The following is an 11,492-nucleotide window of genomic DNA, read 5'->3' as shown; positions in this document are numbered from 1 at the left end:
GACTCGATTCTATCGCTTATCAAACGTGTTTGACAGATTTAGGAAGCAAACGGATCTCGCAAGTTCCACTAATCTCAAAGTGTTGACATAAAGGGGAAGCAATCACAGTTTCGATCGGACAAAGAAATTCTCTCTCTTTTTACATGCTACGTTATAATATATATTCTTTTATAATATGTAATGCGAAATCTGAAACCCATTTAAAAAACATCCTATTCTAAGCTATCTAGGAATCTGAAAAATGTTACACAATCTACATAAAATTTCAAAGAGGGGAAACATGCATTTTGACAGTAGCAATATATAACATACCTCCACCCCGAGAAGATTTTTTATCACGGTGTTGAATCCAACGATTCGCAACGAGATAAATAATCAGTAACTACATTGTTTTTTGCCACTAATGTGCTGCATTCTTATGTTATACTGTTGCAAGCACAAAGACCACCTGGTCAGTCTTTGATTATGGTTTTTCATTCTCTTGATAAATGATAGTGGATTGTGATCAGACAATACTAAAATTTCTTCATTCCTAGGTCTATTCACATACACTTCAATTTTTTTTTTTTCAATGCGGTGATTAAGGCTAAAGTTTCCTTCTCGATTGTCGAGTATACTTTCTGATGTTTTTTCAGTTTTGTAGACATGAAGCACACAGGATGGTAGATATTATTTTCATCTTCTTGAAGTAGAATAGCTCCAACACCACAGTCCGACGCATCAACTTGTATCACAAATTTCTTGGTCGAAGTCTGGAGCTTGAAGTACTGTCTTGAAGTTAAAATGGCTTTTACCTTCTCAAAGGATTCTTGACACTCTGGAGTCCAATAAAATTAGGTTTGGGACTAGTCAAGTCTGTCAAGGGTGCTACTAACGGCTGAGAAATTTCAGGGCAGAAAAACGATGATAAAATCCAGCCATCCCCAAAATCTCTGTAGCTGTTTCCTGGTAGTAGGTGGGTAGCCTTACGGATACCTTCTACATTAGCATTTACTGGAGCAAGAAGGCCTTTCCCAACTTCAAACCCAAGAAACTGCACAGTTGCCTTGCCAAACTCACTATTCTCTAAGTTGACTGTTAATCCTGCTTCTTGAAGTTTCTTGAAAACTTTCCTCAGAATCCTCAGATGTTCTTCCCACGTTGTAGAGTAAATCACGATGTTATCCAGGTATACACCTACTCCTTCTATTGATCCTAGCAGTTGATCCATCACTCGTTGAAATGTTGCGGGTACATTCATCAGACCAAATGGCAGAACAGTATACTGATATAGTCCAAATGGATTAATAAAAGCTGACAGCAACTTGGCATTCTCATCTGAGGGAATTTGATAATATCCTTTCAAGAAGTCTATCTTGGAAACAAACTTGGCTTGCCCAATATTATCAAGTAACTGATCTATAAGAGGCAAAGGATAATTATCAGCCACACTGATAGAATTCAGCTTCCTATAATCAGTACACATCCTAAATGAACCATCTGTTTCTTCACTAACACACATGGAGAACTGAAGTGACTTGAACTGGGTTCTGCTAATCCATGTTGCAGCAAATACTCAACTTCCTTCTTCAAAACATCTCGATGGTACAGTGATAAGCAATAGGCTCTTTGCTTGAAGGTTTTCCATCTTCTTGAATCTTGATTTCATGCTTGGTCAGATCAGTACGTCTAGGCACATCTGAAAAAATTTCTGGAAAACTTCTAATTACTTCACTTAAGTCTTCACCTTGTTCAACACTCAGATGTTTTCAGTTTATCCTCCAAATTTTCCAAAATTGAAGAATTATTCATCTTGCTTGCAGCTCCCACTTCGTAGCCATCATCGTCTTCTGTAGATAAAGTTGTCTGGGTTACTGACGCAGTTTCAGTTTTAGTTTCTGAGAAATAAGGTTTCAAGAGGTTCACATGTATCTTCCTTTGTTTTCTTCTTCTTTCTGGTGTTTCAATCACATAAGTTCTATCACTTAACTTCTGAATTATCTTGTAAGGACCTTGAAATTTATTAGTGAGGGGAAATCTCTTGACAGATAAGAACACTAACACTTGTTGACCAACACTAAAACTTCTTAGCTTAGCCTTAGCATAAACAAATCTCCTTTTCATTTTCTCTTGACTCATTTTCAAGTTTTCTAAAGAGAATTTTCTAATATCTTTCAACCTTTTCCTTAAGTTCTTCACATACTCTCCTTGGTTTTCCTCTTGATTTTCTTCCCAATTTTCTGCAAGAATCTTCAACGGTCCTCTAACTTCTCTTCCAAAAATCATCTCATTAGGTGAACATACCATACTTTCTTGGTAAGCATTCCTAACTTCAAACAACATTAATGGTAAACCACATTCCATTCCCTTCCTGACTCAGAACAATACTTTTGTCAGCATACTTTTCAATGTCTGGTGGAACCTCTCCAAGGCACCTTGAGTTTCTGGATGATAGGCAGTGGATAACTGTTGTTTTCACTCCTAACAAATTCATTACATCCTGGAATAACTTTGAAGTAAGTTTGTTCCTCTGTCACTTTGTACTATTTCTGGTATACCAAACTTTGAGAAAAACTCCACAAGGTTTTCAGCAACTATCTTGGCAGATATGTTTCTCACAGGGATTGCCTCTGGATATCTTGTTACAGGACACATTAATGTTAACAAATACTAATTTCCTTTCTTTGTCTTCGGCAGTGGTCCAACCATATCTATAATCACTTTGCTAAAGGGTTCTCCTCTAACTTCTATAGGTTGTAGGGGGCTTTCTTGATGGTTTCATTCGGTTTTCCACTATCTGGCAGGAATGACACTCACGACAAAACCTGCTAACATCTTTGTGAAGTCCAGGCCAGAAAAAATATTTCATGATGATCTCCAGTCTTCCTGATTCCCATATGTCCAGGCTCATGAGCTACTGCACCACTTGCTTTCTCAATGGATATGGAATCAAAATTTGATGATATTTGCCCCATACAGCATCTCCTGGTATATCTGTAGGTCTATACTTCCTCATCAGCAAACCTTCCTTCAGATAATAACAGATAGGAGTTTGTTGCATCTCTTCTCGATCAACAACTCTGAAGAACAAATCAGTTAACGATGCATCCTTCTTCTGCAAGTCCATCAGTTTCTCTCTTGTCACTTGACCAACTTCAAGGGTTGAATTCTCAATATCTGCTAACTCAGCTACTGTAGTTTCACTACTGTCTTCAGGAACACTTTGACTACTCGGAGTCTCTTCAGGGAACATCAGGTTCTTCTTCTTTGTCGTCGTCGTCTTCTTCATCTTCTTGGGAAATCTCTTCTTGGTCAGCACTATGGGAAACTTCACTTCCCTGGAACAATTCTTCTAAGCACAAAGATCCTTCACTTGATCCTTCTTGGGTGTGTAAATCCTCAGTTTCTTCACTTGCAGTCGTAGTCCTCTTCATACTTCTGGTAGTTACACAACTAGGAAACAGGTGGGGGTTATTCTTCTCCAACTCTACTGTAGGACTAATCCTCAATGGTTTGTCTGTCACTACAGGACAAGGAATAAATGGCACACCACCAACTTCATTTCCCAACAGAACATGTACACCTTCCACAGCCAGTGAGTCCATTACAGCAAAATCAACATTCCCTTCCGTCACCAAATCACGACAGGTGTAAGTGGCATATAGGAGTTACTTCCTCTCCTCCTATACCCTTCAAAATAGCTGAATCTCCTGTGAGACTCTTTTCCAACTGAGGGTGAGAACCACGTACTACCACACTATGGTTACTCCCTGTATCACGTAATATCTTGACTGGTACCTGCATACTTCCTTCTTGAGTTGACAGCATACCCTCATAGATATATGGCTTAAAAGCCTCCACACTGCTAAGCCACTCACTGCTTGAGGTAACATTTCCACTGGTTGCTAAACATTCAGCTTGTTTAGTCTCATTCTTCTCTGGAGTCTGATTCTTTCCCTCACTGCCACTTCGTAGTTTGTTTCACCTGGTCACCTTTTACAACTTGACCAACTGGTTTTGACTGCTGTTGATTCCGGTAACACTCTTGACTGTAGTGGCCTACTCTTCCACACTTGAAACTGACATTAGGTTTCTGTAACTGTCTTGAAAAACTGGATGAAGATTTCACATTAGTTTGCTGAGGTGTATTACCTTGTGTACTCTTGGTATTATCAACTTGAAGGTTTGCCATTAAATTTGTTCCTGTTTATTTGGATAAGACTTAAAAACCTGGGCGTTGTTGACTCTGGTACTTGACATTGTAATTACGTTTACTACTGATTATATTGTAATCTTCACTTAGTGTAGGAGCTTTGTCAAGTTTCTTCACTTCTCTCTCTCTTAAATAGGCTCTTATATGTTCAGGAATTTCCTTAAGATACTGTTCAAGAACAAGTAACTCTTCTAACTCATCAACAGTTTTTACTTTAGCAGCTTCTACCAACGTTTGAAACACCTTCTCACTTTGTAATCTTAATCTAAGAATATTCCCTTCTCATCTTTTCTTAAATTTCTGAATCTCTCATTGTAGTACTCTGGGGTCATCTGGTAAACTTGTAGCACACTGTGTTTAAGTACCTTGTAGTCTTTACACTGATCACTGTTAAGGCTTGATAAGCACTTCTCCCTTTACCAATTAAGACACTTTGTAGCAAAACTGACCATTTATCCGCTGGCCATCCCATACCTGAAGCCACTTTCTCAAAGGGATCAAAAAACTCATCTGGAGCTTCTTCATTAAACTTAGGGATTAACTTCTGTTACATCAAATACAGGGTCTTGATTACCTTGGTTAGGGTTAGACGGTGTTACAGGTATGTGGATCTAGCTTTATTAATTCCATTTCCCTTTCATGTCTTGCAATTTCTCTTTCCTCTTCTGCTGCTTTTTCTTCTTCTCTTTCTCTTCTTTCTTGTTTTTCCCTGTCTATTCTTTCTCTTTCAGCTTGCATTCTCTCGCTTTCAGCAAGCATTTTTTAGCTTAATCAAATTCTCTTCTGCTTCAATGCGTCTAAGCTCTAACTCTGCATCAACTTTTCTCTTTCTTTTCTGCTTGCTTATTTATGAGATCAGCACGTGCTACATTCAACAACTTTTGAGCCAATTCTAACTCATCTTCATCGATTATTCTACCAGAGTTTATCAATGATTCCATAGCAATACATCGTATTTGTGCCTTTACCATACTAGTAGACACATAACCACCACATGCCACTGCTAAAGCGCTCCACTGTGCCTTAGTCAGAGTGGTTTAAGATAAAACTTGGATGGAAGGGGCTGCTAAAAATTCCTGAACCTTGAACTGAGCCATTTTCCTCTAAGTTATCAACTTACAATTCAATAAAATAAATGCAAAACAAAAACTATATGGTCACTCTCCTAACAAAATATATCCCTAACACCACCAGTATATTCTAGAGTGATAATGAAATCTGCTTTCCCGGGTCTCTGGGCACCATTAAACAATGTTACGAAGTGCCAAGTATTAGGTTACCATTCATCAATTATTTACCTCACCAAAAGCCAGACACCTGAACCCTCATAACACGTATTAAACGACTGAATACTCTAAGGCAACAGTGATCCCTTAACACTTACCAGTATTGCAGAAAGTTACACTAAGTTCATCAAAACAGGTGTGAGGTAATCTTGTAAGCAATTAAATTAATCAAAGGGCATCACTCCATCAACAACTTTAAAAAGTCTAATTATTTCCCTGATCTGAGAAGTCTAAGTACTTCCCTGGTTCTAAGTCACTTCAAGTAAATTGAAGGAAAGCAAATCAATTACCACTCTATGTTTCTACCTATCATCAATAATCAATCTAATCATATATACTGGTATAAAAATAAAAACACTTCTAAAAATTTTAAATACAAAAAATTTATTATCAAATTCAAAATTTTATGAGTGAAATTCACAATATCATGGAAAATTACTGTTACTTGAAAACAAAGTAAAGTTTAATTAATTTTTGAATCAAATTAAGTTAAATTAAATCAAAATTAATTTATCACAAAATTCGAAGAAAATTAATTCAATTGAAATTCAAAAGTGCTAGGCAATAATTGAAAATTTGAAGTTAATTCACAAGTGTTAAACAACAACAAAAACTTGAAAAGAATTCTGAGTAAATGCAAATTAATTCACAAATGTTAAATTTAATCAAATATGTAATGATTAAGCAATGAAAATAACTAGTCAATTAAATTGTGAATGCAAATGAAAATATAAAATAAAAAGGCACACTTCAATAAGAAATGAACAAGTGCAAAACAATGGAACAACAAACACAAAAATACTCAATGTGTAAAAGTGTAAATCTTTTTCACTCAAAACATTGTAACCATCAGTTTTTACCAAACCTTCACAACCATCTGTTAATAGTTAACCAAACCATCATAACCATTAAATATTAGTTATTAGTTAAACACTGTTCCCATTAACTTTTAGTTATTAGTTAATCACTGTTCCTAACAATTATTAGTTATTACCTAACCGTTATTAGTTGCCACTAATAAAATATAACGCACTTTACCTTTTGGTATCCAAACTTCTTTCTTTCGCTGCAGTCTTGTCTTACACACTTTCACAAAAACCAGGCGCCGTTATGAAATAATGTTTGTTCAGATTCCACAATTAATACTAAATAAACTCAAAGAAATATCAAATATGAAATTCTATGTTACGATTGACCATTTACATTACGCTAATATAATCTCAAGGATGTCGCGAGAGAGAGAGAGAGAGAGAGAGAGAGAGAGAGAGAGAGAGAGAGAGAGAGAGAGATATGTTAATGCCTCGAGGTTCTAAGATAATAATGAAATCTCTTCCTTTACGGAAACTGGACAGGGCAGATGACACAAACGTACTCGACTGAAACGGAGGTTGAGCGATAATTAAGATTGAATGTTTTGATAACAACGCAAGACTCGATTCTATCACATATCAAAAGTGTTGACAGATTTAGGAAAGCAAAACGGATCTCGCAGTTCCTCTACTCAAAGTGTTGACATAAAAGGGGAAACAATCACAGTTTGGCGAACGACAAAGAAAATCTCTCTCTTTTACATTCTACGTTATATATATATTCTTTTATAATATGTAATGCAAAATCTGAACACGCATTTAAAAAACATCCTATTCTAAGCTATCTAGGAATCTGAAAAAATGTTACACAATCTACATAACATTTCAAAGAGGGAAACATGCATTTTGACAGAGCAATATATAATAATATAATATATATATATATATATATATATATATATTATATATATATATATATATATATATATATATATATATATATATATATATATATATAGCTTTGTCTTAAAGCTCTAGTTTTCTCCACACGTTTTCATCGATCTCACTCTTAGGCTGTCTGTCACCGTTTACGTGTCAGTCTGTTTTCCTTATCCCTCAAAGGAGAATTAAAATGGCACTATCTGGCTACATTGGTAATTATCACAAAATACCGAAATGTAATGGAAAGGAATAAGCTTCAACCGTATGTTTTTTACGAAAAGAATTTCTTAATACAGCATTAATATAGTATAACGTTAAATATAATAGTAAACTTTTTCGTTACTTGTTGCAAACTTTGTAAATGACAGGAGGAAATGTCACATGGTTGAAACATTGTTTTTAGGTGTATACCTTATTACGTTCATCACCTAAAACGTCCAGATGAACACATCTTATTTTTAGGCACGGAAACTAGATTAGTCGTTAAAGGGCTATTTATTTACATTTTAGGGGGACGGGGAAGAGTGTTGGGCCTAAACTTCGAGATATGATCTCTTTAGGGAGCAGAGAAGGCAGGTTCACAAGAAGTGATTTAAGTTTAAACATTGTATTATGACAGGTTAATTCTGTCCCTGTCATAACTATTAAGTTTCTCAATTTAACTAAATGAGAGGAAATTAGTATCATAGTAATTCTGAGAGAGAGAGAGAGAGGAGCAGGATCAGCCTAAGGGGATCTGTAAGCATGGGAGGGATATGAAGGGAATAAGAGGTCTGATGTGGACCTTTGTTCTAAAATAAACTAAACAGCGTGGCTGTTCCCAACAATATTACTTCATTTTCGCTTGCAGTGTATTTTTGCTACTGATTGTCTTCTGTTTGGCGTAATTTTGCTTTGATTTCTTTATTTTTGCTGCTAAACAACGTACAGGCTTCATTCAAATACTGTTGTCCTTGGCTTCGACGCGCTTTGGATATACCGTATATGCTTCATATTTTTTACATAACTAATGTTAACGTTAATGCCTTAACATTGGTATGATTATGGTTGCCGGTCCACAATAGTGTAGTATGTGAGTACACATGGTCTTTAATGATTTCAAAATCTTTCGAACCTTGTAGTACTAGGTTCGAACTTTTTAATATCTATTATAGACCATATACTCACATGCTACATTATTGTGGACCTGCGACCATTGTCATCACTTTCGACACGGAAACGTGCCCACATTGTATGATTCACTCAACAGCCAATTTGATTGCAAACTACGATCACCTTTTAGTTAAATAAGTACGTACGTCACTTCTGAATAACCGCAAATAGCTTGACAGTACGCTCGAATTTGACCACTCTCAGAATTAATCTTAACCCCGAGGTTAATCCTGATAATGTACCTTTTTGGATTAGGATTAAATACCTCCTTTGGCGAGATGGGAGACTTGCCAACGCCGCTAAATGTAGGAAAGTCTCAACTTTTCGTAGCTAGAGTATAATAGCTATAGGTGGATGACTGGTTCCTTCCTCCAATATCCAAGGGAAGGCCAAATGCCCTAACATGATAATGTTCTCAGCTCCTCCAGCCGTGTCCGTTTCTCTAAGCCTAAGCCACCGGATTAGGGAAACGAAATGGAGGCCTATTCCGAGAGTCTGTTGACCATGGATGATGTTATAGTAGGCCCTTTCGGCAATAAACGGCGGTTAAGCCTACATGCAGAGACATGTTGGTCGCATGGGCTGTACGAAATGGCCTGTGTCCAAGAGACGGGGTTATTTCAGCCCGTTGTAAATAGGCCTATATCTAATAGTTTCTTAGATAGTGCTTAGACCTATATCAAATAAATTCTGATATGCTTAGGCCTATATCTAATAATTTCTGAGATAGTGCTTAGGCCTATATCAAATGATTTTTGAGACAATGCTTAGACTTATATAAAATCATTTCTGAGATCATGCTTAGGCATATATATTAAATAATTTCTAAGATAATGCTTAGGACTATTATAAAATAATTTCTGAGATGATGCTTAGGCTTATAACAAATAATTTCTTAGATAATGCTTAGGCCTCTATCAAATAAATTTGTTGACATAATGCTTAGGCCTATATCAAATGAATTTCTGAGATAAAGCTTAGGCCTAGATCTAAATAGTCTTCGATCCTGTTGGCTTGGACTGTATCTCATTTACTCTGGATGTGATTTAATGGTCGTAATAGTCCAGGAAATGACTTTTGTTTCTTTCGACATTTCTTCATGTTTGTTATGGTCTTAATTGTCTTCCATTTTTCTAAGTATTTGCATAATTAATGGGAATTCTTGATTGTTATCGTCTTTATGGTTGTTATTCTTATAACTGTCACTACAGTGCTCATGATAGTATGTCTTAGAAAGAGGGTATTTTTGTTGTTTTGAGAAAAAATTATCTAACTCTAGTTCCATTTCTTTTCTTATCTAATCAATATATCAATATATATATATATATATATATATATATATATATATATATATATATATATATAATAAATAAATAAAATAGATGGTGGTGCAATATCAGTATTGGCTTCCCGGTGATTCACGCTGCAGTTCAGAACAACGTGTTTTGGTACCTACCAGTGATTCCCAATCCCAACGGGATAATAATCTCTGCTTTACTGATCGATAGATATCTCACGAATAAAGTCGCTGAATACAACGATAAATTCCACCTTGGCAAATTTTTATAATGATTGTTGTCAGTTTCCTAATGTATTCGCGTAGCCTTTAGTCCACTTGGCAATTACTTAAGAAATCACTGGCCACTAAAGAATATAAATTTGCCCTTATGTTTATTTTAACTCTTAATATATATTAATATATACAAATAAATAAACATATATGTGTACATAGTGTGAATATATATTATATATATATATATATATATATATATATATATATATATATATATTATATATATAGATACATATATATATATATATATATATATATTATATATATATAGATATATATATCATATATATATATCCATATATTATCTATATATAATTATATATATCTATATATATATATATATATAGATATATATATATATATATATATAATATATATAATGTCTGGTGATAGAAGGTCACTCTCGACGTGGTTCGGAAGTCACGTAAAGCCGTTGGTCCCGTTGCTGAATAACCAACCACTGGTTTATGCAACGTAAAAACACCATACAAACATAAAGTGCATCAGCATTGTTCTTCAGTGGGTTAGATATTTATGCCATCGGTGTGTTCAGGAAACGAATTTCGTGTATTCTATGTATCTTAATGTATTTTAATTGCTGTAGTGAAGAGATGCAACGGATATGAATGTCCACAAGAAGAGTAATGTGTTCATCAACTGCAATTTCTAACCGGTGAATATTAACTGTTAAAAATGACAGGTTAAGTGACTCGGGAAACACAAACGAATGTACTATTTCTTGTTTACTGTGTTTTCCTTGCCAGTCTTCATAAACAAAGTGAGTATACTTCCTAACAACCTCTTTAACTTATAGCAAATAATTGACACGAAACCAGTCGATCAATAAACTTCCCTTTTCATCATTCACGTTGGAAATGGGATCCGTTCTGCATACCATTATTTACTGTATGGAAAGTAATTCAATTTTGTTGTTACATTAGCTCCAAATAAACAATAGTTGTCAACAACTATTGTTTAGTTGGAGCAGTGTAACTTAATTTGTTATCTATGCAAACTTACATTTTACGTCTGTTCCTCACGTAAATGCTTAACGACCCAATGAAGCATCATTTTCCATTCTCTTGATTACTATACGTGATTCGTCTTTTTTTTTTTTTTTTTTTTTTTTTGCAGTGCGCTGGAACGGACATCAATCAGTTCGCGATTTTATTTTGTTCCAAAAGACACTATAACCTTTATACCGCGCAGTGAGGCTCATTGCCACGGGTAAATATTGTTGTTCATCCGCAGTAATGACCTTGCTAGTGGAAAGGGGATTAGTCTTGTTAGTTTGGATTACTTTATTTCCATTGGTCTTTTCATCCAAGGCTAAAATTAGAGATTGTGATGGATGCCGTTTCTGTTTAGCCAAAAGTATTTGCTCTGTGTATTTGTTGCGTTGCTGTTGGTAGAATCGAAAACATGGACATTTTCATTGTTAATTTAGACGTCGTTTTAGTTTATTAAGCTGGCCTTATGCCAGCATGGGCTTTTGCTCATAGAGCAGCCTGTAAGTTAATTTAGTCGTTGCCTCTTTC

This window comes from Macrobrachium nipponense, chromosome 16 (genome assembly GCF_015104395.2).
Source record: "Macrobrachium nipponense isolate FS-2020 chromosome 16, ASM1510439v2, whole genome shotgun sequence".
In the NCBI taxonomy this organism is placed as follows: domain Eukaryota; kingdom Metazoa; phylum Arthropoda; class Malacostraca; order Decapoda; family Palaemonidae; genus Macrobrachium; species Macrobrachium nipponense.
The sequence above is the reverse complement of the archived record's forward strand: the minus strand, read 5'-3'. Positions refer to the sequence as shown.